Here is a 25,716-nt window from a genome sequence, read left to right as displayed (position 1 = left end):
GGCATCCAGTAAGTAGCTAAGAAGAGTTTTTTAAAAAAATAAAGCAAAGGAGACTGGCTATTTTTCAGAGGTTCTGAATACAGATCCCATTGACTTCAAAGGGAGCTGTGTGTATTCAGTAGTTCTGAAATCAGGCAATAAAAGCAGCCAGCATTTTGGTTTACAGCACTGAGTGTCATCAAAACACAATGACATAGCAGGACCAAAAGTCATAGTAATCGTGCTTCGGTTTCAAGAATATGGGGATCATCATGGTCAAGTTTTTGCCCAGTGGATGGCATGCAATCTTTTAGGCAGCCACAGATGGCAGTAGATATTTTTCCCTGCCAAGGCTATTTGGGGATCTCAGTAGGTTTGTGGAGTCCAGCTAGACCCCAAAGCTGTGATTCAGTTTAGCAATCTTTGAGCAGATATTTTGATTAGAGGGGAGATGTTCTGCAGGAGGCAAATTCTTGTAAGTACTTCCCCTTGCTACCAGCATCGTCTCTATCTTTCCAGGTTTCAGCTTCAGTCAGGTGTTCAAGTACAGTTCCTCAAAGCCAAGGTTGCCAAACTGGTGACTGAGTGAGAGACAGGGGTTGGTGGCAGAGGGAGAGTGCCTTTGGGCGCCGTTTCTGCCATTGTCTCTCTCTGCATGTCTGGCAGTGGTGTTTCTCTGGCTGGGACTTCTGGTCCGTGCTGCTGCTGTTGCCAATATTATGTGTCTTTCTGGGGATAATGAGGACTCCAGTCAGTGGATGAGGAAAAGCACCTGGGCCCTGCTTCCCCCACTGTGTCTATTTCCTGGGAAGGGTTTTAGCGAGTAGGGAGGGGGGCATCTCTGGCTGGGACACTTTGTTTCCTGCTTCTACTGCCACTCTGCCCTCCACAGAGAGTTGGGATCTTTCATAGAAGTGGAGGGGATCTGGCAGTGAAGGAGGAGAGAAGGTGCTTTAGCTGTGTTCCCCCTTGTTTCTTTCCACAGTAGAGGGCACCTCAATGGCTGTGTTCCTTTGCTCCTGTGCTACTGTTGCTCAGTGCCTTCCTGAAGAAGACATAGGCTGAGTAGGGTGACCACCTTTTAAAAAGGCAAAAGCAGGACACATGCAGGAGCCCTGCCCCTTGCTCTTCCTCTTCCCCCTGAGGCCCCGACCCTGGGCAGGCCAGAAGCCAGAGCCTGACAATGGTAAGAGCCACCCAGGGAGCCTGGGCTGCTGTGGGGAGCCCATGACCCTCCACCTGCCCTGGATGGGGGGCTGGGGTGCCCAATAACAGCCCCTGGCCTGTGTCACCACCCCCAGGGGTGTGCCAAAGAGCAGGTGGAGGGTCCAGGAATCCCCACAGCAACCTGGGATACCTCAGTGGCTTACTACTGCCCAACTCCAGCTTCTGGCCTGGTCAGGAGGCGGGGCCTGGGAGGTGCGGGGGAGAGGAAAAGCAGAGGGCAGGACCTCATTGTGGGGCTAAGGCCCATCTAATTCCCCCACAACCAGGAAAAGGCTGGCACTGCCCCTGAACCTCAGACACAGAGTTGTGCCACTGGGAATCTGAGACAAATGCTGCCTCGGAGTGATTCAGCCTGGGACTACGCTTCGGGACTCTCCCGCCCAATTCAGGATGGGTGGTCACCCTAAGGCCAAAGCCACCTCCTGGGGGACAGCTCCAGCCCCACTTGGCCAGGGTTGCGGGGAGCAGGAGGGCAGTCATACCCTGCTCCCCCCATTGGCTTTCTCCAGAGGGCTTTAAGTAACTTCTCTGGTGAAAAGGAAGCTGTCTTTAATGTACTCAATTTACTCGTTCATATAAAAAAACAAGAGAAGTAGAAGGGTAGAGGAACAAACCAATGCAAGTGCAAGAAGAAGAGAGGAAGTGATGTCAATGGTTAGATATCCATTTGAAAGTTTACAGTGATTCTAAATGTTCAAGGCATTGGGCTGGTGCATGACTGTCACTAACATGTATGGGAATCCTAACATCCAACATACCAAGCACTTTGAACGTTAAAGGGCACACATACAGGGCTTTTGGTTTTAATCCTAATATTTTAAAAAAGTAGACTCAACTATAAATAACAGGCTCTCGTAAAATGGTCAAGCCACTAGAGTTTCGTTCTTCCAGCTTACTGTTTGTTCCACGCATATATTTAGAGGTATTGGATGCTACAGACAAAATAGCTTTAGAAGTCATCCCTAGCCTTATTAGTCATATCTGCACTACCACTTTAACAGGATGGGCTGTCGCCCTACTACATAATTTTTAATCCATCCTTGTGACCACAATCAAACTCTACAAGGGTGATAGTTTAGTACTTCTTGTGTGTTCCCTTTGATTTACAGGCACTTGGTTTTCTGAGCACATTTGATAATTTCCCTCCTTATCAAATGTGTTTTAAAGTTCTCTATCTGATTGCATTACAGTATTTCCTGCTTGTGTGTGTGTGTGGGGGGGGGGGGGGGGGCTCTAATATTTCCCTACAGCTTGATTTAGCGCTCCCCCTGCTGGTGCGATGCTATTACAACACATCCACCCTAAAAAGTGAAATATGCCAGTACTTCATCTCAGAATAAAAGTTTATTTTTAAAATGGTTCAATAAAATCAAAATGGAAACTTATTAGTGCTTAGCTACTACAGCAAAGGGTGCTATAGAAATATTTTGGTTTCATTATCTAGATGGATAGATTTGTAGAAAAGTTGTACTGTTTAGATGACTTTGTGATGGGGCAGCCTCATACATTCTAGAAAAACAGCAGTTGTCATACTGAATCTGACCAGTGATCTATGTATCCATGTAGTCTAGTATCCTGTTTCTAAAAGGCCCCAGTACTATATGTCAGGGACTTACATAAGGATTTACATACCAGTTTGGAAAATCTTGGCTTTAACATAGTATTAGTGCCATGAAAAAGGGAAAATATGCTACACTGAGTAATTGTTCCTTAACCCTTGTAGCTTGGCCACTCTCCTTTTTTTCTCTAGGGCCTGCAATTATGGAACGCTAGGTAGGTTGATGGTCTATCTGCAGACAGAAAGTATTGACTGTGAGACGTGATTGATTCCTGAGGGATGTGCTGGCTGATTTACAAATACAGAACTAAACTTGAGGAAAACAAATGTCTTCCTCACTAAATGAAGAGAGCACTCCATCCTAAATCCCAAACCAGAGTGCAGAATCAGGGGATATAACTGGGAATAAGAGATAGGTGTGTGTGTGGCAATGGAACTAGGATTTTACCCCAAGAGTTCATTTTCTTCAAACAAATTTAGCTAGTAAAGGAGTGGAGGCCTAGTTTTATCAAAATATGTGAGAGACTTTGAAACTAACTTTTAGATTCTTTCACTTTTTAGAAATACCTTTTGTTTTAATAAAACTTTTCAGAAAGTTCCCCATTCTGTTATGAAAAGGATAACAGTTCAGTTTTCCTTTGATTACAAAATGTAGAAGTGTTGTTTCACATTTTTGGTCACTTGATGGCACTAAACTAACACTGTATCATTTTAATCACCCACAGCATTAGAAGATTCATTTGCTAGTGTACTTTTGTAATGCTTGGCCTGAAGCAAAGTGCTTAGTTTTGTTCAGGGCTAGATCCACATATAATAAGATTAACAAAACAAAACCAAAAATCAGTTGTGAGATTCTACCACAGAACAAAAAAGATCTCCAAAAGATCAACAAAGCCCATCTGCTTGGCTAAGTCTCTGCTTCTCCTATGCGTTCTTACCTGTCTTGTAAAAGTTAATTAATGGAATATTTCTAATAATCTGAAAAATAATGTAATATATAGCAGTGTGCAGATAAATTACAGTAGTTTAATGTAAAACATAAACCCCCAAATCCTACCTTCCCACACAAATCTTAGATAGAAATATTTGCTGTCTTAGGACCATGGAGTTTCTGTCAAACTATGCAGTCAGGAGGTTGGTCTGACCAATTTGCATAGTGGGCAGGGAACATGGCCATCCTGACCTGTGCAAATCCCAAAATCCACAAGGAAATCCCCCCAAACTCAAGCTTTGGGTAGATGGATTATCCAAGAAAATGTCTGAACTCTGGTTGGTTCTCTTCAGAACCCTAATTCCCCATTAGTAACATGGAGCCCTCAGAGGAGTTTTCAGGGAAATGATGTTGTGGAGTGCAACTGCTCCCTACCTAGCCACACTCCTAAAATCAGAGCACCCATAACTGAGGAGAGTTTGCACAGCCTGACTTCCACCGAGTTGAATACAGAGAGGTGATTCCATGATGCTTCGAACTCTTACCCCAATGTGTGACCTAATGGGGCAGATTCTCTTGCAGTAATAAAACTGGAGGACAAAATGTGGTCCTTGCCCTTGTGTTTTAAAACAATCCTTTTTCCATCAAGAAGTTTTAGAATTACATTTAACTTTTTTTTTTTTTGCTTTGTTTCCCTTCCTGCTTTAGTACTGACTATATTTGCAACTCCTTGTGCTACAGAACTTTGATGATCCTGGCAGAAGGCTAAACCACCAAGCGGTTTACAACTACTCGTGGAGCATTGAGCAAGGTTAATCTATTAGGATCAGATGGATGTTTCTCACATACCAATTTTACACAATTGCAGGGGGTGGGTATTAATGATCTTCAGTTCTTCCTCTCATCCACTTATGATACTTCAGACATGAAGAAGTGTATGTTTTTTTGCATGCTGGGTCTTGTGACAGAGATGGCAATTTCCTGCAATCTTTGGGAGAGCTTACTGAATTAAGTTTAAGTATCTTTGGAGTCCATTGTAAACGGCAAAGGTTATGTATTACGGCAGGCCTGGATCATCAAAGAACTGTATTGAACAATGTGGCAGACAAGAATGCACTTTTGGGACAATACGTGTGAAGAGGATTTCCTAGGAAATATCTGAAGCAGGGGGAGGAGGGGAGAATGCAGTTTCCCTCTCCTCTTCCCCCCCATCTCTGTTTTTGCAAAAACCCATCCCTTTGAAACTATGCCCTCAGAAGGGTGATTGCCTGCTGATGTTTTTCCCAGGGTCTCAAGATCAAAGACCCAAATTGTACAAAGGACTGACTCACAGATTCATGGGTGTGCTTGTTCTGAGCTAACAGCTGTGATAGACTCGTAACCACAGAAAAATCCCCTTGGTGGGGTTTGAAGGACTGATCATCTGCCAGAGCTGTTGTTGGGATTGGAAGTGATCTCTGGTAAGCTCTTAACATGTGTGTAGGTTCTTTTATTATTTTTAAAGTTTCTCTGTAATGCTTTCACCTTAAGAATAAATGTGCTTGTGTAGAAGGGGCTGTGCAGTAACCTATAACTCTGGGCAATTATACTCTTCATAGTCTCTGACAAGAAAGCAAAACAGGCCTGCTGAGGCAATCTGACTTACTGCGGAACTCATACTGTAGGCAAGGAGCTGCGCAACCTGGACAAACAGTGGCTAGGAGGACAAAAGATGTGGGTCTCCGCTCAAGCGGAGGCTCTGGGAGCTTAAAAGTTGGTGCCCTTGCTGGATCACATGGGGGAAATACAAGTATAGTTGCCCTGAACTATGACAAATGTGTCGCTGCTCAATCAGGAAGTCCTTATCAACATATTTGGTTGGCTCTGTGATCTCAGGTGACTCCATCCACTTAAAGCTCAGTTGTGTTTGTTGTTGGGTTTTTTGGCAAAAACTCACATTAATTTCCTCAGCATACTGGGCCAAACTCTGCCTCAGTTACAACCGGGATGTTAATGCATTTGCACAGGAGAGATATCTGGGAAGAATTTGGGCATTCTCCTTAAAAGTAACTAGTTTTTTTGTTGGTTTCTGATTTTAGGCTCACTAAATTTCATCCAAATATAACAAAACTCAATCTGATCATAAAATTGAATAAATGTGAGCTACACTAATACAAACCATTTGAAAATCACACCATTCATTGTAGCACCAGTCAACTTTTATTTCTAAAATCATTATCAAGATCTTTTCAAAAGTGCCAGAGAAAATATGTGCATTTTTAGCCTTTTTTGCAGACAATAGGAGTACTGGAAACCAAATCTGTATTTTATCTCTGGAACCAACACTCACAGAAATAAGCCAAAACATCAGAAGGATAAGGAGATGCCCAATAAAATCTTTTCTAAAAGTATAGGCAGTTATGGAAGCATTCTGATATTACACATCACAATTTCCTAATACTTCCCATCAGCCTGCTTGAATCACAGAACACAGAAAACTAATTTTTACAGCCATGGTAAAAATGATTATCATTTTAATTACTTGCAGGGCTTGATTATAGTTGTAACCAGAATAATTAACTTTTCATGGCAGCTCAGAAGCTTTCTTTCCTCATATGATAGTAGAGTTATCTCCTAAATCATTTTTGTTGAAATAGTATAAACTTGGCTAATTCTAAAGGTAATCAGTCTATAATGATATTGATAAGAAATATTAACCCCCATCCCTTCACTAAGGGCTAGATTCTGCTTTATGTGCCAACTGAAAGGACCTGGAAACTCACCTATCCTCTTGTTCCTAAATACAGACTTTCCACTAGAGCACTGCAGCATTTTGACAGAACAGTGTTGCTACCTGCATTGTTCCTGTTCAGGGCAGACCAAATCCTTCGCTCCCTACTCAAACAGATTCCAAACTAACCTTTGCCTGAGTAAGGACTGAGTAAAATTTAGAGTAAGTTTATGACTCAATCAGAAGTCCTCCTTGGGACTCTCTGAAAGGGCGCTCATGCACACTCACTGCACTACTCATGAACCATCTTACCTCCTTTGCCCCTGATTAGCTCTCTTGGCCATTCACAGGGGCAGAACCATGGCTCTGTTCTCTGACCTCGTCCTTTTCAGTCCTTCAGGCCCAGAACCTCACAGGTATTTAGACAAAAGATGATGGGTGAAAATCCTAGCCCTGTTGCTATTAACAGTAAAACTCTCATTGACTTCACAGTTAGGATTTCTCAGTCCCTACTCAGGAAATTTTTCTATAGATGTCAGGAGGTGTCTGCTTGGGGAAGTTCTAATTTTAGTATAATTTCATGCCCATGATCCCGTTTTCACCCAGCCTAGTCATTTTCATGAATTCACAGGGTACGTTTATACTGACAATGAAAACATTTGGTTACAGACGTCAAACAAATTGTTAGTGTATGAATACTGAATGCTGCATTTGATACTGAGAGAAAAAAGATATGGGGCCAGATCCTAAACTAACTAAGCATAACTCCATAGGAGTCAATGGAGCTCTTCAATTTATGCCAGCTGAGAATCTGGCCCATGAAAATTTAAAAATAAAAATGCAACCCCTATAACATTTGAACTCAAGATCTTTGGAATAAAAGGCAGAGGCATTATCCACTGGGCTACATACTCTTTGGTTAAAAGCCATCAGAATGTAGAGATATTATTTTTGGCCACTGGAAAGCACTCATATCGTTCCATAAAAGAAACAGAAACATGTTGTGAATTCAAAAGAAAAATTAATAAAAAAGTAAAAAATGAGGGTATGGAGTTCACACAAAGTGCATGCTTTTGTTCCATACCAAGATCTACATCCATGAAAAATTGCATGAAACGTCAGATTTAATTCAGTTTGTTTTGCTTCTTCAGTAATTAAAAGCACCGGCAATAAAAAGGATTTTTGCTCTGTGTTAACTCTCCATTTCTCTATTAATAAAGAATCTTTTAATGTTAATTGATCTTTAACAGTGCATGCAAGACCTAATGGTCTTTAGCAAAGAAATAAAATTACAGTGCTTAGAGTTGGCAATGCAACAGTCCAAGCCCTTAGTCAAGTGAGGCCTGGGAACTTGCAGAGGAGATTGTTTTTCAGTTACCCTGGGTGAGCATAAGAAATAATGGGCCTGATTCTCCACTCTCTTTCCCTGGTGAACATCAGAAATAACTCCACTGCAGTCAATGGAATGACACAGAGATCAAACCAATGTGAGTGGAGAATCAGGCACAATGTATACGTAATTACACTAAATATAAACAGTCCTGCATTCTTTAACACTGAAGCCAATGGAAGCTTTTTGTGTACAAGGAATGCAGGATCAGGCCAAAAGAGTACATAGTAGTGCTGCAAAGCAGCACCATGCAGCACCTGGGATGCAGTCCTGCACAAATATGTCCTAAAAACAGAAAAGGGATTCATCCCAGTCAAGTGTTAGACAAATACCTTTATTGTAACCCTGCAAAAATGATTTCAAAACATATCAGAACATCAGTAGAGAAATCAGGCTGTCGTGTATTTTTTGTTAAAGAAAAGTAACTTTCTCAGGTCATGTCATTTAAAAAAATAAAATTATTTTAATTTTGAGATGTAGGTACAACACATTGTTATGTTACATCCCAGCTAATGGACTATGATACAGCTATGGTAAAGTTTCATATCTCATTAGACAGGATGGATCATATAACCCTTAGATCTAGAAAAGCTCTTCTTTTCTCACAGGGACAAAGCTGAACATGAATAATAAACCAACTAGTAGTTCTAAAGAGATAAGTGCTTTGTAGCAGAGCTATTATATTACACAGGTCCTTTCTTGTGGAAGGCAAAAGACAGAGAAACAACCTGTGAGTGACTGAAAATGTGAGGTATGAGGCCATATTAAACCTCTGAGTCAATTTTATCTGAAAATCAATGAGCCAAATTCTGTGCTCAGTTACACAGGTGCAATTATCATTGTTTTCAATGTGTAAATGAGGGAAGAATTCAATGCAATATCTGCATTACATATCTGCCCAGGGAAGTTATTTTGTTTACAAGTGGTCTTGAGTGGGGACTGCCCAAACCTATTAACAAAAGGCCCATCTCAAGGATATTATTCTAATGAACATTAAAATCCCTGCAGCGAGAAGGGAAACAAAACGCCCCTTTTCAGTGGCGAGGAATATGTTTTAGGAAAGACCAGGAAATCTGAGCCACATTAAGTGAACTTTAAACTAGTTTCAACTACTGTGGACTTTTTAGGATAGATAAGAGCCCAGGTTTAGCGAAGAAGTTGCAAGACTTCTGGGTCTAGATATACATCCCTGAGACTGACTGGACATATGATCAGACACTGGCATGCTCACAGACCCAAATCCTATGATGTGATGGCAAAGGCGCCTATACCCTGTAAGAGTTTTAGGTAAGCGTCATACTTAAAGTAGGGCCAAATCATGCACTCATGCAAAAATACCCTTATAGGCATCAGGAAACTCTGCAAGGTTTCCCTTAAGCGTTTCATCTGAATCTTCTATCCAGGGTTAGGGGTTGCCCCATGCAAGAAAACCCATCAACTGCCTCCCCTCCCCACACATCCATATAGCTATGGGAATGCATTAGAGGTAGAGTACTCTCTGAAAGCTAGTGCTTTGATTGATAGACAGGTTGAAATTTTCAAACAAGGGGGCCTACTTTGAAATAGTTTGCACTGTTAAATCCATATCTTACCCTCCTATTGAGAGGTGCTGAACCCCCCACTGAATGCAACAACAGTCACTTCACTCAGCAACTCTAAGAATTAGGTGGATGAATGTTGGCTTAGCTGCCTAACTTTAAAATCCCACTTTTGAAAAATGTAACCATATTTTCTATCTAACTATTTGCAGATAAACTATGTGTAATTGATCCACTTAGATCAAAACTGACATTCAGTTAACCGGTTACAAAAAGTTCAAGGCATATTAGTATAAAAACGATATAGGCTTAACTAACAACAAAAATTCTTTCTTGTTGTTGTAAAAGGCAGCAAAAGTTAAGATAAAAATTTCCATTTGCCATATGGTCTTCAGGTGATTTGATATACAATAATTCAAAACAGATATTCAGTAGCCTAATAGATTTACTGTACCACAGATGAGCATTCACTTGAAATACTTTTTTTTACTTGGCTTCTTAAGCCTTGATTCTTCTGCAAGCATTAGAAGCACAATTACAGCAGCAAAGCAAATTCCAAATTCAGTTTACAAGTCTACACTATCAAAACTCCTTCCATTGGAAAAATATTGATGTCGGCCTTGAAATACCTTAATCATATTTTTCCTCTTGATCCACCAATGCAGTATATGAGAATATGATGTAGCAAAGCTAGAAACTACTCAGGAAAAGCCCTTCTATTTGTTGTCTGAGTCATTTCAGAGAACTGCTATTTGAGTCTGAGCTTAGGCTCATGGTTTTTCAGTTTTAACATGATTATGAGCATGCATGACTATCATCTGTACTGAAGTTCACATACTGTAAGTTTTAGAGCAGATGACAGTGGTTCCAAGCACACCTTGGTTTATTTTATTCCTCTGTCTACCGCAACAAGAACAGTGATAGTGCTGTGTGTGTCCTTTCTTTCTTTCTCATCATAATAGAAGTGCCAGAGTGAAACCATTGAGTTCAAGTGTGGAAATCCTCACACAGAATGATTGCACAGACTAATGACATTTAGATATGTGCCTGAGACAGGAGTGACTCCAACAAAACCATTCATTTGGGCTCCTATTTACAAGTTATGACCTTCCCCTCCCACAACCTATCTCAAGTAGCACTGCCCTATCAGATGGAGTGTTAGTTCCATAGAATGGGTGACACTAGGGAACATGTTCAAAATCGGTGCATGTATTTCCCCCCAGGGGGATTGAATGATCTCTACAGAGATCCTAGTCAGCTTTTACCCAATACCAACAACACAGGAGAATGGTTGGTAAACATCTCACTATCTGTTCAACCTGTCCCTGATGGAATGGGGCCCTAATGACCAGGAGACCTGCTGTGACTGTAGGTTTGGCAGCACTAGCCTTAGAAATAAGATAGATAGGTAGATAGATAGATAGATACTAGAAAGTTATTTTCATTGTGCCTCCTCAGTTACTACTTGGCCAATATTGAGTATCACAAGGAACATCCCTCGTAACAAATGCAGCCAGTATGAATTTTGCCATATGTCGCCTACAAACATGAATGTTTTGCTGTCCACACTGCCTCAAATATATGAATCAAAGAATAGCATCATAAAAGGCCTTTCCCATTGCTAACTTCTAGGTGATATCCATTCTCTTGGCAATTCAGAACTTTCCCCTGTAGTATATTGTCAATTATTTGACCAGTCTAGTTTAAATTACTGAAGTAGTGGTGTCAAGTATCATGGGGTAGCCATGTTAGTCTGTATCCAGATTCCTTGTTGAAGTAGTGGTGTGTCCACCATTTCTTTGAAAGGCTTGCGCATACCAACAAAATACTGTCTGAATCCCATAATTACTCTAGCCAGCGCCTCACAAATGCAGCCATACATGTCCCACATCTCTACGGTTGGTCAGAGGCTCAGCATATGACCTAGCATGACTATGATAATAGATATGGTAAACTATGAGCATGTCCACTGTGAACTAGACATTGCTAGAAGCAGGAGGAGACTCCAACTGAATTGAGTAGTAAATTAAAAAAAAAAAGTGTGTCTTCTCCTGCCTCTGGAATGTTTACTAAACATTACAGTTGCCTTTGCTAGTCCCCTATCTAATGTGGACTCTCTTACTGGCTCAGGTGTCAATTGTGTTTTGGAGGCACAGCAATGCATTGAGAGTGGTGGAGAGGTGCACTGCCCTACCAGGAGCTCCAAGACATTGTATGTGTGGCTCCAAGAATTTCCAGGGAGCATAGCTACCTTTTCAGAAGATGTACTGTGTACTCCCTTCCAAGCTCAGCCAATATAGCTGGCCAATACTGAGAGAGGGGTGGCCATGACTGCCTCTTCCACAACTTTCTTACTCTTTTTGAGGTGGCTAGAGGTAATAACCAGGATTATCCTGACTTCCCAGAGAAGCTCAAGGATTGCAGATGTGGTCCTGCTCAGGGACAAAACAGGGAAGAGGGAATGCTTTCATGCTCTCACATTTTCTCTTGTACCCCCATGCAACAGCTGGGTACAACCTGGCCCTAACTATGGGAGTTGTATGGCTTATTGTTATGACTCACTAAGGAATATTGCTGTGGGGTATCACAAGCTGACACTTCATCACAGAATACAAAGGAACATACGGTAAGTACAATGAAACTAAATACTCTTTCTATCCATGTAGTAACATAACTGCAGCTCCTAGTTAAAAGCAGGTGAAACAATACTTAGCTGAGTAAAGAAAGTTAATTGGTATGTGGATCATGTTATGAAATAAAAAGTAAAAAATTACAGTGCAGACATGTTGACTCTTGCCAGGTCTTGTTTTTGTTGGGATTCCAAGAAAAATTAATAACTGACCTACTGTATAGTACTGTTCTCTTGTTACTTTCTTGAGACTTTCACCAGAAATAGAGCTGTTGAGTGCATTGGATATTTCTGGTTCTTTTGATGATTTGCTGTAATGTTAATCTCCATAATGTGGTCATGTTAACACCTTCCTGCTGCAAAACTGAATTTCACTTTCAGATACAGGAGGACTGAATTTTTAGAGATGGATAATCCAGGTCTCAGCAGTAGTGGATTTTGGAAAAGTGACTGAAATATAACCCAGGCTGGGCCACTCAGCCGTCAGACTGAAGCTGAGGCAGTTTAGCAAGAAATGAGTCTTTAAAGATTTTGTATGCTGGTATTCCAGTAATACACTACTTTCTTGAAACATGTAGGGCATCTATAAGGACCAGAAAGCAATATTCCTTGGGTGGCCCTCAGACCTGAACAAGATTAAGACAGAAGCTCTAATCTACCAGCTGCCTTTGAGACCACTGACCAAGAGGGTTTGTTGACATGGCATCAGACTCTGGCAGGATGGAGGCACATGGGCACTTTGTTTTCCTTTCTCTGAGAGAACCCAAAGGTTAGTGTTGAGTGTTTGCTACTCAAAGTCTCTCTCATTTCAACTGCTTCAAAATTATGCTCAGATACTACTTTGAAGTGGGCCATATAAATACAACAGATAATTTTGTCACCTTTTCAATCACTATGTGAGACCACAGAAGGATGGAGTGAGGCAGTCTGAATGCCAGTGCCATCATGCTGATATCACAGCTTTGTGTCTCTTTTTCATTTAAGCCATGTGGGCTTTCCCTCAGTTTTGCCAATTTTAGCTGAAACTGAAGCCTCAGTGAGAGCTACTTGGCTGAGACTCAGTCCAGCTAAGGAAGGTGGAGCTGGTGCTCAACGGCCAAGGAAAATTTCTCAAAGAGACAGAGGAGTTGTTATCTGACACATCATAGAGTGGTTCCACCCACCTGTTTCTAGGAAAGTAAGCAGTTAGCTACATTTAGAAGATCAAGTTGCTGAGGTGGCCAAATGCAGGGTGGTTGGTTTATTTTATTTTATTTTATTTTATTTTTGTGGCTAAGAGACTGTAACTTTTCCTTTCAGATCGTAGCATGGTTAGCCATGCCTTGTCATCTCATGATACAGCACGGTGCTTGAAACACTACTCAGAATCTTTAACCAGGCTGTGGTGCTCCACTCACTTTGTGAAGCTTGTTAAAAGGAATGCATGACATCTGTGCTTGCTCTTCATTTTTTTATGTGCAATTCAAGTTGTTTTTTACCAGTAAATCCCAATATCGTTTGAGTTCTGGCTGCCTTATAGACCATGGAACAGATTCTCAGACCTACTCGGCTCCCTTTGTGCTGCTCAGACAATGCAGAGACTCAGTAGGTATAGAGCCAGCACAGCTGACTCCTAAAACTTCCGACCCAGTCGCAGGTACTGCTGGTGTATTGGAGGGGGGTGAGGAAGGCACAGGGAATGGCCAGAGTGAAAAGTGCTCCTGCTATCTATCTCTAGCTTGTGCATGCTAAGTAGGGGAGCATAATCATCTGACAAGGCTTCTCTAACCTGAGCCTGGAGCCAGGCAGAGAATGAAGGAGCCATAATAGGCTCCTTGATAACCTCCCATCTTTGCTGCACCCAGCATAAGCATAAATGGGCTGCAGAGCTAAGCTGACTTCACCTCTCTTCTGATATTGCAGAAGATGAGCTTAGTTTGGGGCACTTGAGGTAATGTTTAGTTGAAGGCTGCCGGTGGTAGAAAAGCCTTGACCCAAAAACTATCCCATCTTGCTGCTCTAACTGAGCCCCAGTAAGGCTCACCAGTTTACACAGGTATTTGATTAAGGGGATTTTTGGGATGGGTTGGAAGTTCCTTTTTTTTATAGGAGGCAAGTTTAGTATCTTCATTGGCATTGAATAAAATGTGTAATGTTATATAGCTCATTTATTTAGCTGCATGGCCCAAGATAGTTTATATTCAGCACATATTATAAAGCAAGAACAAACGTAATTATATAAGCCATAATAGGCTCTCTGAAAGGAAGTTTGGAAAGTCAAACCAGGAGTCATTCTTTCTCAAGGTAAAAACATTTAATTTTCTCTTTGAAATCCCAGCAAGGAAGGGTTGAACTTATTCAGACAAAGAATGAACCGAACTGAACCTTCTATCTCAAATTTAATGATATTTTGATGTTCATAAAAGTGTGGTTAATATTTTTTTATGATTCTCTTTTTCCATCCAGTTTTTTGTGATTCTCCACTTCCTGATTATTCTGGATGCCAAATAGTGAAATATGCCAGAGTGGTGTTCCTGCCTATTTTCCAACCTGGTTATTAACAGGAAATAACAGAAATCTTACAACAAAGCCAGTTTGCATATGATTGCTAGTCCAATTTTTCGGGTTCAAGTAAGTCTCCAAAGTTTGAATACTTAATCATAATACTCTATACTTCCATAGTGCCTTCCATCTAGGGATCTCAAGGTCCTTTATAAGCCTTTGCAATCCCTAGGTACTGCTTTAACTACTTTCCAAATAGACCCTTCCAATCTTTCTCTGAACACCCATCACTAATCTCACCATTAGGAGCAAATTTCTCCTACCTATTCTTCCCAGATTTGGTATCAGGCCTTATGTTGTCCTGGATGATGATAGATAGGGCCAGCCAGTAAGTTAATGAAAAAACTGCAATCAGGAAAACACACAATGACAGAAAGCAAGCAGCTGTTCAGACCATGAAATGAGGTAAACATACATTAGGATTTGATACCATGACATTTGTCTTAATTTTGGTTTGACTTGGCTTAATTGGCACCACTGGGAGGAGCATCTTCTGTCAATTACTGAGGGGAAGTCCTTCCTCCAGCAGGGCCAGCCCATCAGAGCAGGGGCATTGAGTTGTTATATGTTCCATGGTATGTTTTGGGTGACCACAGTCACACACTGGAGAGTCTTTAATTTTCCACTGTGCAGCAATTATCCGAATCTGCCATGGTGTGTGCAGATGCAGTTTAGGGTTGCCCATGAGCTTCGTGGCAGATCAAAGCCAGGGTCCTTCTGCGTCGGGTCTTTCACAAGGTGTTTAGTTGTGACTTCTTGTGAACTCCATTTGGCTTTCCAAGCTTCATCAGGGTTGAAGTTGCATAAATGTATGGGTCCAAAAGTTGCATAAATGTATGGGTCTTGTGCGACTTCAGCCAGTGATGAGGGGCGTTGTTAAGGTCCTGGTGGATGGGGAGACATTCATTTTCCACGATCCACTGGAATTCCTGAAGAGTTGTGGCATTGCAGCAAATGGATGGGGGAAGCAATGTGCAACAGCACCAGCATCCAAGATGTTGAGATCGACTTGAGGGTTCCAGTGATGCACCACATTGTAGTGTTCAGTTGGACATCAACAAGATGAGTATGGCTTCTTCTGGTCCATACTGGTGCATAGTACTCAGTTATGGAGCACACAAGGGCCATCGCTGGGGTCACTGACCATTTAAAAGAGCAGAAATTAAGGCAGAGGGGAAGGGAAATATTTTCGTAAGATTTGAAGGGCTGCTTTTGCTCCTACCTAAATTATCTTTTTCAGTGAATGTAAAAGTATACCAATGTATGCAAGATTAAACTCTAATAGAATTTTTTGAGCATTTATTATTATGATTCTATTTCTTACAATATATATGTGGATTATTAACAATTTCCTTTTGTTATTCCATTTCTTTCATTTTTGACTTGTTGGAGGCAGACAATTCAGCTACATATAATGTCAGCTAAAATAAATATATTAGCACAACCCAACCACAATCAAGTGAGCCAAATAACTGATCAGAAAAGTGAAGGTAAAGCTAATAATTTAAGACAGAGGTGATCAAATTGTTGGATTCATGGGCCATGTGCAGTGGCAGCATCATAATCTGTGAGGTTAAACTGAGGCATGATTATTGCTAATTGAAAACTTTAGCTGAGGCTCTCATCTGCAACACTCTCAAGGACGATGCACTTTTGCCCACATACTGAACTGCACTTCAAGTCAATGATTCTTTACATCTGGTGTAGCTTTCCTCTCATTTTCCACACTCCCTTCTAGTGAGAACATGCTTCTGTCTTCTATAAGTGCATGCCAAAAATCAGCCACACAGGAACAGAGGTTATTGCCAGTGGCTTGACTCTTCCTTTGCACCATAACTCCTGTGCAAACAGATCTTGGTCTCCCTCTGGTAGTTAGCTAGACAGATGTATTGGACCCGAGGCACTGTAGCCCTGCACCCTGCAGGTCATTCAGTGTAAAAGGGGTGCACAACATTGACACCCTCTTTGCACAGATGTAAATCACTACATATGTAAATGACTACACAGAGGACCAGGCCCGTAACCTCTGCGGCAGCAAATAGTGAATACAGTGCTAGGTGTCTCTCTATAGTAAAAGAAGGACATCTGTTTTTTTATTTATTTAAAAAAAAACAAAACAAAAAAACCCCAAGAAATTCTGTCTGCTAAATGCATTAGGAGAGGCTTGTGAGTTTGTAAATACCGAGAGCCATTCAAGTGCAAAACTGATGTTTTTTAGAAAAAATATTCTTAATTTTGTCCCCATTCAAACATTGACTTGAACAACACTTTTTTTTTTGTCTTTTGTCAGGATTTCTGCCCCCTATTAGATCAACAGCTTCTTGTTTGAAAAAACACATCTGGCTTCTAAAATCAGCCTGTCCATCAATGAAACATGGTTTTGGAAGGGAGACCAGAAGGTGGGACTGCAGATTAGGCTATAGGCATATTTCCAAGTAGAATTTCCTTCATGGCAATTTTGAATGTTTGGAATATTCGATAAATATTGAAATTCAGTTTCATACGTGGGCTGTGCAATTTAAAGCTAGTCTAGAGCACATCATTGGTCCATCAGATCTAGCCTTCTGCTACCAGTTGTGAGCAGAGCCTGGCTGCAAATGTCAAAAGCCAAAATACACAACAAAAACATTGTGCACTTGGGCAACTGTGCAACGCTAACCTTATAAGAAAACATCCTTCCTGACAGCAAGCATGACGTGTGCTTAATAATACTTATTATACTCTATTATCTTAAATGCAAATGCTAGTAAGGGCCACATAATTTGTCTATATCTTTTTAGAATCCAGTCATAAAATTCACTGTTTCACTCAATGTCTCTTGGGGCTGGGAATTCCATACATTGCATGAAATAAAAATGTCTTTGTATTTGTTCTTCATTCAGCTGCTATTAGCTAAGCAACATCTTCTTGTAACCTGGGACGGGGAAAAAGGAGGGTGTGACATTTTTTCACCAGGCCCTACTAATCATTCTGATGGTCCAGTACTGGTTTGTGAGTATAAGAATTAAAAAAAAATGAATGAATGAACAACAAAATACACAGTGAAAATGAACACCTTTAAGCACATATTTAAATCTTACTGGAGGACATTCTATTTGGGAATATGCCCATAGTCTAATCTGCAACCATTTTAAATCTACAGGATTTAAACATGTGCTTAAGTGCTTTGCTGAATAAGGTTGAATTGACACCTCTGTGCGGGACTTCGTGCTGATCCTATTCCATAAAATGGATCACAGCATGGCTCCTTATAGTTTTGAGAGTAGCAAACAGGTCTCAAAGATACAGCATAGACCAGTTTAAAAGACTAATAATTACCGGTAGGTAATAACCACTTTTTTCTTCTTCTCATTTTACCTGATGTCTATGAGTCTGATCTTACACTATTGAAGTCAATGGGAGTTTTGCTATTGAGTTCAATGGTGTAGGAACAAACCCTCTATCTTGTGCCCAAATAGCCTACTACTGTTATCATTGCTTGATTCCAGTTGTTCTCCATAGTTTAGTAACATCACTGGATTTTTCATTTCAGAAATTGGACTCTTACCTCTCAGTTCACTTATGGCAACTGTTGGCTTCTCTAATTAACAATAATGGGAGTAATGCACTCATGCATCAAGCAGAGAAAAGAGCCCTTCTTTTTGCCCTGTGATCTCTGTTTTTTCAGCCTGCAGCCACCCCCTCTAATTTACACGCTTGATAACTATCTCATCCTTATCCTCTCCTCCATCCAGCATTCATATTTCTCAGCTAATAGCTTCCCCATCTCTTTTCTATCCAACATGCTTTGATCTATTTTTTCACAGCTTGAACAAGGTGTCATTGTCAAACTGTGACCTCCAATTTTGTTTTTCATTTTCATGCTCATTTTGTCATTCCCTATCCATTAACTGAAGTCAGTGGGACTTAAGCATATGCTTTGGGCTTTGCCAAAAAGGGATGGACTTAAGCTCATGCTTAACATTAAGCAAAGCTTCAGTGTTTGGCCGAGTTGCGACCTGAGTGAGTGGTTCTTCACTTTCCTGCCTCCACACTGTAGGGCCAGTCTTGCACCTCTGAAGTCAATGGGAGCTTCAAAGGGTGCAGGAACATGCCCTAGATCAGGCTGTAAGTACTCCTTCAACCTCCTACGATCCTCCTCCTGGTCTTTTCTGTTCCACTCCAGGAACCTCCTGAATCTTTCATCGTCCACTTTCTCTCTTGTTCAGCTCCTTGATAGGCCTCTCATTACCGTGTCTCCACCAATGCAAAGCAGCAGGACTGCCGCGTAACATTCTGGAGCTCCTTCAGTTCTCCCACTCTTCAATGAACCTATCCTCTGCATGTGTCACCCATAACCATCATCAGTATGGCACTCTGTCCCTCTCTAGTGGTGGCTGGGTCATGTCTAGAGGTTAGTGTACCTGCTACACGGAGCTGGGTCTTTTACTTCAGGCAGTTGAGGCTTAAGCTTTTAAACGAAATGACAAGCAACAGAAATCATTTCATTTCCCTGTTTGCTTACATGTAGAAAGAAAAATAACCTTCCACTCTGCTGATGTCAAACTGAGTATGGTATGGGTATGTAAGTTAAAAAGAAAACACTCACCAACAGAGATCATTTCATTGGTAAGATAAAGAGAACAGCTAAAAGTTACAAGTGATTAAAATGGGACTGTACAGCGTCAAAGAACCAGCAAATACTTAACAGAACAACTATACAAATATTGGTGACAAAGAATGTCATCACCACCAGAGTCCCCTGCATCTCCATTGGCAAAAGGTAACAAATAATGGGCCAGATCCTCAGCTAGTGTAAATGGCACAGCTCTCTTGAAATCAGTGGAGCTACATCAATTTACACCAGTTGAGAATCTGGCCCAATGGCTATTATAATACTAGCCTGGCAATTACAGGCAGCTGTTGAAATGCCCTGACCAAGTGATTCTCACTCTGGCTTGAGAAATTCTTCACCCATTTTTGCCTCTGTGGTCCCTCATTTGTGGATCACCCGCTTTTCTTTCCCAAACACCAGAATATGGCACTTAGAAATCATGGTGATAATGTATTCAATAGCAAAATCACTGTGCTTGTTTTGGATCCTTTCAGATGTATATTGTTCTACTATTCTGCGCTTGATGGGATGGAAGCTGAAGCAACACCTGTCAAGGCTGGTGTAATTAGTATATGGTTCAATAAGCCAATGGATGTCTGAAAATCACAGGGTGGATGGATACCCGAATGCTGTCCATGGTGTGTGAAGACTGCCATTCTGACTGCGCTGGAAAAAGACACAATCCCTGAAATTTCTGCCAGCTTATGTAAATGTCTAGGAATTGGCATCAACAATTCCTAGACATTTACATAAGTCAAATAACTCAAAAATTCTCCCCTTTTCTTAAAAAAAAAATCTAGGTCATGAAATGTAAACTATCTGCATTAACACAATGTGAAATTTGCCTAGTTAAAATCACAAAAAGTCAAGAAATGCAAAAGTTAAGATCCCCTCAGCAGCATTGGCTTGGCTGTAGAACACTTATGTAGTATAGTCTGTATTTTTGTTTTTCTGGTTTGATGTGTAGCTTAATATTCTGTATTACTTTTTATGTAGTCAAATGTCTATTGGAAAGCATATGTGAGGCTCAGTGCAGCTGAGTTAATGCTACCACCGGAAGCTTAATTTTTGTATACCCTATTTTTTTAAATTTTTAACTGTGCAAACTTACTATAGCATTAATACAACGGTTTGGATTTAATAAAGGTTTGAGCTGAAACAGAACCATGTGAGTTCTGGCAATTCTCTCAAGGCCGTGGATGTACTGATTTACAGGCAAGGGGAAAAGGGAAGAACAAGGAAGCTCCGGCTCATGGCTTTCTAGTTGTGGGAGCAGAGTTAAATTCTGATTTGAAGAGTAAAATCAGAGCCAGGGCCAATGGATGAAGGAACTTTTACTCAGAAGAAGATCCTCCTTCTCTGAAACTTTCAGCAGCAAGAAGTTATGGTTTAACCAGAAACTGGCAAAGTGTGGCTAGAGGGGAGATGCAGGGCTCAGAGTTCAAGGTAATGGAGAGTTGTACTGTTCATAATTCTCAGTGTAGAGGAGATCTCCAGAGATGAAGATGAAGAGATGGAGATCTCCACTGAGTTCTGCCATTTTGAGGAAACAGAGGAATGAAAATGGTCAAGGAAAGAGCCCAGCAGAGCTCTGTAACAGAAAGAATGAGAACCACAGGGGAAGGTATAAAGCCAAATGGAAATTCCAGCAGATTCCATGAAAATCCTTCTTCTGGTCTATTTTCATTTCTAAGAGCCCTTGGATACTGAACTCCAGGAACTGGTAGATCAACAGACTCTTGCTCTGTTCCAAACCCACTGGAACCGGTAGGAGCCAGTTGAAAACTTTAAAATGGAACTTGAGCGAAGAATGTTTTTTTAAAAGTTCAAGATTTAGGGTGAGACGTTGGCCACGGTTAAAGCTGCCTTTTGCCACTCTGGTGATGCAAAGATGCCTTAAGTTTGGTTTAACAACTACCACCAGGATTCACTTGGCATCTGGGAATCCTTAGGTGGTAGAGCCTTGGCCTAGCCTGCTCTATGACACTCTAACCCCAGTCCCAGTGTAGGGGACAAATTGGGGACAAGGCCAGAATGCTGCTGCATTCCAGCTATCCCTGGATGGGAGCTGTTGCAGCCAGGCAAAGTTTAAAGCAGATCCAAGGCTGCTCTAATCTGGGCTGGGTGTCAAACCAGAGCCAGAATGAGTTGCAGGAATAAGAAGCGACAGGTGGTAGAAAACTACTTTTGCCCACTCCCTTCAGCTGTATTGAGTGCTGCTCCAGCAGAACTCAGGAGCTAAGCCTTAGAATTTGAACTGGAAGAAAAGAGAGCTGGAAACACCACCTTAATGCTTTAAGTACCCAAGAAGCATAAATGAGTCTCCGCATGGGAATAACTACACTCCTAGGGATAATTGTTTGCAAGATCAAAGTGATTGATAGTATCAGAAGCTGCACTGAGCCCACGTAGGAACAGAATGGAGAGTGTCGGTGATCACAGGAAAAGAGAAGCAGAGAGGGGCAATCTGAGAATTGTGATATGTTCAAAACTACAAATGATACAATGCTGGTGAAATGCCTAACTTGGAGGAGCAACAGCTGGTGAAATCTGAGAGGTGCAAATTTTGAAAACAAAGTTTGGCTGCTTTATTCCCTATACATCAAGGTCTGTGGCAATGTAGCTTTACATCAGCACATACAAGCATATGGAAAATAAGCCCCTTATGACATTAGGGAGAAGCTATCCTCAGATGTCTCTGTAATGTAACCAAAGGTATTTAAAAATGTGCTATGTCATGAAAATGTAGCGTATGGCAACTCCTGATCAGAGTTCAGCAGAAGAGTACGAGAGAGCTCTCTCTGGAAAAAAACATCTTGCTCAATGCCCTGGCATCTGAACATTGCAAGTACAGTACAAATCTACAGAACAAGAAATCAAACGCTGGCACAATATTATTTTTAATTTGAGCTTTCAAGTAGGTATCAGAGATTACCTCTTCTCTTTTCATGTACATGTTGTTCGGAAATACAGAATAATATGGAAATCATCAGGGAAAAAAGAATTAAAGCACCTAAATCAGCTGACTTATGGCTGAATTACCAAAAAAGACTTTTGAAAGTCTGAGATTGAAGTAATAAATAATAATAAATAAAAAAATCCGTCAACTCTAGCTATGGGGTTACTTACTACACTGTTTTTGATGAGAATTAGGACGGAGTTCCTGGAGACTATCCTGTTTCAATTAACCTCACACCCGGACCACTACTCCAGCCCTACAATGATTATTGCTTTCTTTCAAGGGAAAGTAAGAAATGCCAGTTGAAGAGATGAAAAATTCGGTGAACGTTTTAATATTCTGATGTTGGAGGCTTCAAATACAGAGCAATGGAAATCCATGCTGAAGCCACAGGTCTGAGCTGGGGAGCAGAGCACGAGGTGAGAGGGGATAGACAATGAAGTGGTCAGCACTGCATGAAGGAACTGATGGAACATCTGGAATATTATCATTCGTCAAATTAATTTGTTCTCTTTCCTGATTTCTTCCATTCCTTTCTGATATCTTTTAACTTTTTTCTCTAATGCCTTTTCATTTCTAAATCTCTATTTGTTTGTTCCAAAGAAGTAACAAAAACCTTTCCTTTTTAAATTTGAGGCAAAAATGGTGGCTTTCTACTGGAAAAAAATAGTCATATTTTATCTCCTGTGAGCACAGATAGAAGCAATCAAAACTCGTTGAATTCTTGTACTCTTACAAGTCCCCTACTATTCTCAAAGCAGTCATTTAACCTCCAGTAGAAGATTCCGTTCCCTAGATTTGGTCCTCTTCTAATTCCTCTAAAGAAAATGAAGTTATTTGAAACTACCTTGCTTTGTGAAATAAGCAGCTGAAAAGCTCCATGCTATTTTGTTCTCTCTTTGAAGTAGGACATAAGGAAGTGCATGTGGTAAGTATACAAACACCGCTGGGTGATAAGAAACACAATTAAACCCATGAGTGATAATGAACAGATGCTTCCCTCACATAAATGCTTTTTCATATCAAATGAAATCTGGCTGTAAGATTTTATCAATGCTAAGAGTTTACCGTTACGTTTTGAGAAAAATGCAATCTACCTTGACAGTGCCCCATCTGGTTATCCCCTCCTCTGAGCTTTTACCTTTGTGGGCATGTTCTTGTTTCTGTTAAACTGATTTTTCCGATCTGGGCAAAATGAAAAACAAAATGGCAGGTGACTTCTTGTGGGTCTTACAATAAGCAAATCAAGTGCACATGTACTATTGGATAGAAAGCATTCCTCACTGCTTCTTACTGGCCTTATTAGGTCTCTTTAACAACAAGTGGCCGACCAATAAAGACAGACACTTTCACATTGGCTGCAGCCTTTATTAATAATAAATTGAACTAAACTCAGTGCAACCCAAAGCAATAAGTTCTTGCCAAGTACAATCTGGACCAGCAGGTATTGATAAACTGGACAGCTCTGTGCACCCATCCACTAAGGCTGGCACCATAGGCAAATCGGAGCCAGAGACTACCTACGTCCTGACCGTGGTATGCTGGGACTTCATGCAGTCACCCCCAAGCTGTTATTACTATTATTATTTGTATTGCAGCAGCATCTGATCAAAACTCAGGACTCGCAGGAGTGGGAGGGTGAGATTCTGTGGCCTGCGTTGTGCAGGAGGTCAGACTAGGTGATCATAATGGTCCCTTCTGACCTTAGTGTCTATGAATCTGTGACTCAGTTTTACTAGGAACTGTACACACCTACAGCAAACAATCTGATCTAAAGAGCTTACAATCGGTTGTAAATGGGGGGAGTGGCAGTTTGGTGCCGTGGCAAAGCTGAACTTAGGTTCTTACTCCATCTCTGCCCCTGATCTGCTTTGTGATCTTGGGCAAACCACTTCACTGCTCTGTGCATCTGTTTCTACTCCCACCTTTGTCTATCTGGTCTGGTTTAGACTGTGAGCACCTCATGGCAGGGAATGCCTTTTGTTATGTATTTGCAGAGTGCTGATCTTGGTTGTGGTTTCTTGGCACCATTTTGACACTAATAACAATTATAATAATAAATGGTGAAGCCTTACCATATGGCTGCTATTGTGGTCATGTCCTGCGCTGTGAGAGCAGGTCACTTTACACCGCTGCTTCTCTGGCTCATGCTTTATTGGAAAAGACACTCTTCAGCTTTGGTTGAAGTCTGTGTGAGGAAGAGAAGATAGAAAGCACAAGCACTAACCCCACACGTCCTGGGTACACATGCCCAAAATAAGCACCCCACCAGGACAGAATCGTTCCAGGTAGTCTGCCTCGTCTCCCAACTGATCCTCTTCTTGGATGGCTCCAGCTACGCCTGTGTGATTCCTGGAACTGCTTGCCCTAGTCCTCCAAACAGGGTAAACTCTTATGCTTTTATTTAAGTTGGTAGTGACAGGATTATCACTTAGTGGTGAACCTCCGAATATCCCAGTCATTACCAGCTCTGGTTGCTGTGATGCGAGCCAGATCAGTGGCATGGTGGAATCCCCCACCTGCCTATGACAGTATATTTACTGCTTGTGGAATAACTGTATTTCAGTGTTTTATCTAACAGACTCGTAAGTGCGTTGGGATCAAGATATCACTATCACAGTAAGTTGCAGTATGAAACAAAACATAAATTAGAAATTACTTATGAGCTGCATAATTTACGCCGATCAGCGGTTTCAAACATAGCCTTTTCATATTATAGAATGAAGCATAACTAATACGATGATAATTCACATGGCTGAATATAGTGCTACTGATAATAATACTCAGCAGTGGAAAACTGTCAAATGCATAGCCTCAGTTCATAGCCATTATATTCGTTCATAAACTGTTTTATTTTATCCCTCCTAGGTTTTTCTTTAACTACTACAATATGCTTGGCACCAGTTACAAAAAGATCCTATTTTATCTACCAATGTTATGAATTACTGCAGCAAAATCTGTCAAAATTGTATCTTATCTGTTCTACTTGGAAATTAAAACTTCTCCACCCCCACCACACCTGCTAATTCATCTTATCTAATCTGGGCTCTAACTAGATACATGATAAGCAAGAACAAGTCTACAGGTCTTTCTTCTCTCGTGCTTACATCATGGTACCAATTTGTAAGACCCCTCCCCTCAGTATACTATTAGATGTGTCTGAAGGCCATATTGGGCCACATTATATGTTTCTCCTTTTCTGCTGGCCACAGAAAAGGGGGAAGGGTATTAAGGTGACTTTAAGCATGAAGGTGACTAATTCTGAAGGGGAAATTAGTTTCGTTACCTATCATTTTTGTTTCTCATACTAAGGCACCCAGTGGACTGGACATCACGCCTTGTGTAGCTTGGCATTGCTAGGAAGTCATCTCAGGCTGTACCTCTTTTATCTTTGAAGCTAGATTCCAGCCGGTGTGCCATGGCAGCACTGTCCTGAGGAGGAAGGATAGGACCTTTGACTTTCTCCACTAGGTCCAGTGCGATGGAACTTTCAGCTGTAACACTGTAAATATATATCTCTATCAGTGCAACTGTAAATGGGAGCATCTTCTCCTTATGCTGCACATTAACTGGACTGAAGGGGGCCCTTGCTGAAGGCTAAGAAGGAAGGCTCTGTTTTGAGAACACAAGAAAATTTCTACCTTCTCTTGAAACACAGCT

General features: G+C 41.1%; 2 long non-coding RNA genes and 1 other non-coding gene across 4 annotated transcripts in view; 2 read left to right on the top strand and 1 right to left on the bottom strand.

The window, feature by feature from the left end:
• Positions 1-24,566, bottom strand: part of LOC142070758 (uncharacterized) — a 30,590-nt gene extending 6,024 nt beyond the window's left edge. The window contains exons 1-2 of the long non-coding RNA XR_012666707.1: positions 24,132-24,566; positions 23,154-23,241 (exon numbers count right to left, since the gene is read on the bottom strand). This is a non-coding gene — a long non-coding RNA (uncharacterized LOC142070758). The remainder of the gene's footprint in view (positions 1-23,153; positions 23,242-24,131) is intronic.
• On the top strand, positions 4,464-15,769 carry LOC142070757 (uncharacterized). Of its 2 annotated transcripts, none has more exons than XR_012666706.1 (4): positions 4,464-5,155; positions 12,541-12,731; positions 13,262-13,546; positions 14,408-15,769. It is a non-coding gene; the product is annotated as an uncharacterized LOC142070757 (long non-coding RNA). The 2 variants fall into 2 exon arrangements; XR_012666705.1 differs by having other exon boundaries at positions 13,262-14,245.
• LOC125633092 (U4 spliceosomal RNA) lies at positions 16,042-16,175 on the top strand. Its single transcript, XR_007355480.2, has one exon. It is a non-coding gene; the product is annotated as a U4 spliceosomal RNA (small nuclear RNA).
• Positions 24,567-25,716: the final 1,150 nt, after the last annotated feature.

The sequence above is a fragment of the Caretta caretta genome, chromosome 2 (genome assembly GCF_965140235.1).
Source record: "Caretta caretta isolate rCarCar2 chromosome 2, rCarCar1.hap1, whole genome shotgun sequence".
NCBI classification, from domain to species: domain Eukaryota; kingdom Metazoa; phylum Chordata; order Testudines; family Cheloniidae; genus Caretta; species Caretta caretta.
Note: the sequence above shows the minus strand (reverse complement) of the source record. Positions and strands in the feature narration are given on the sequence as shown.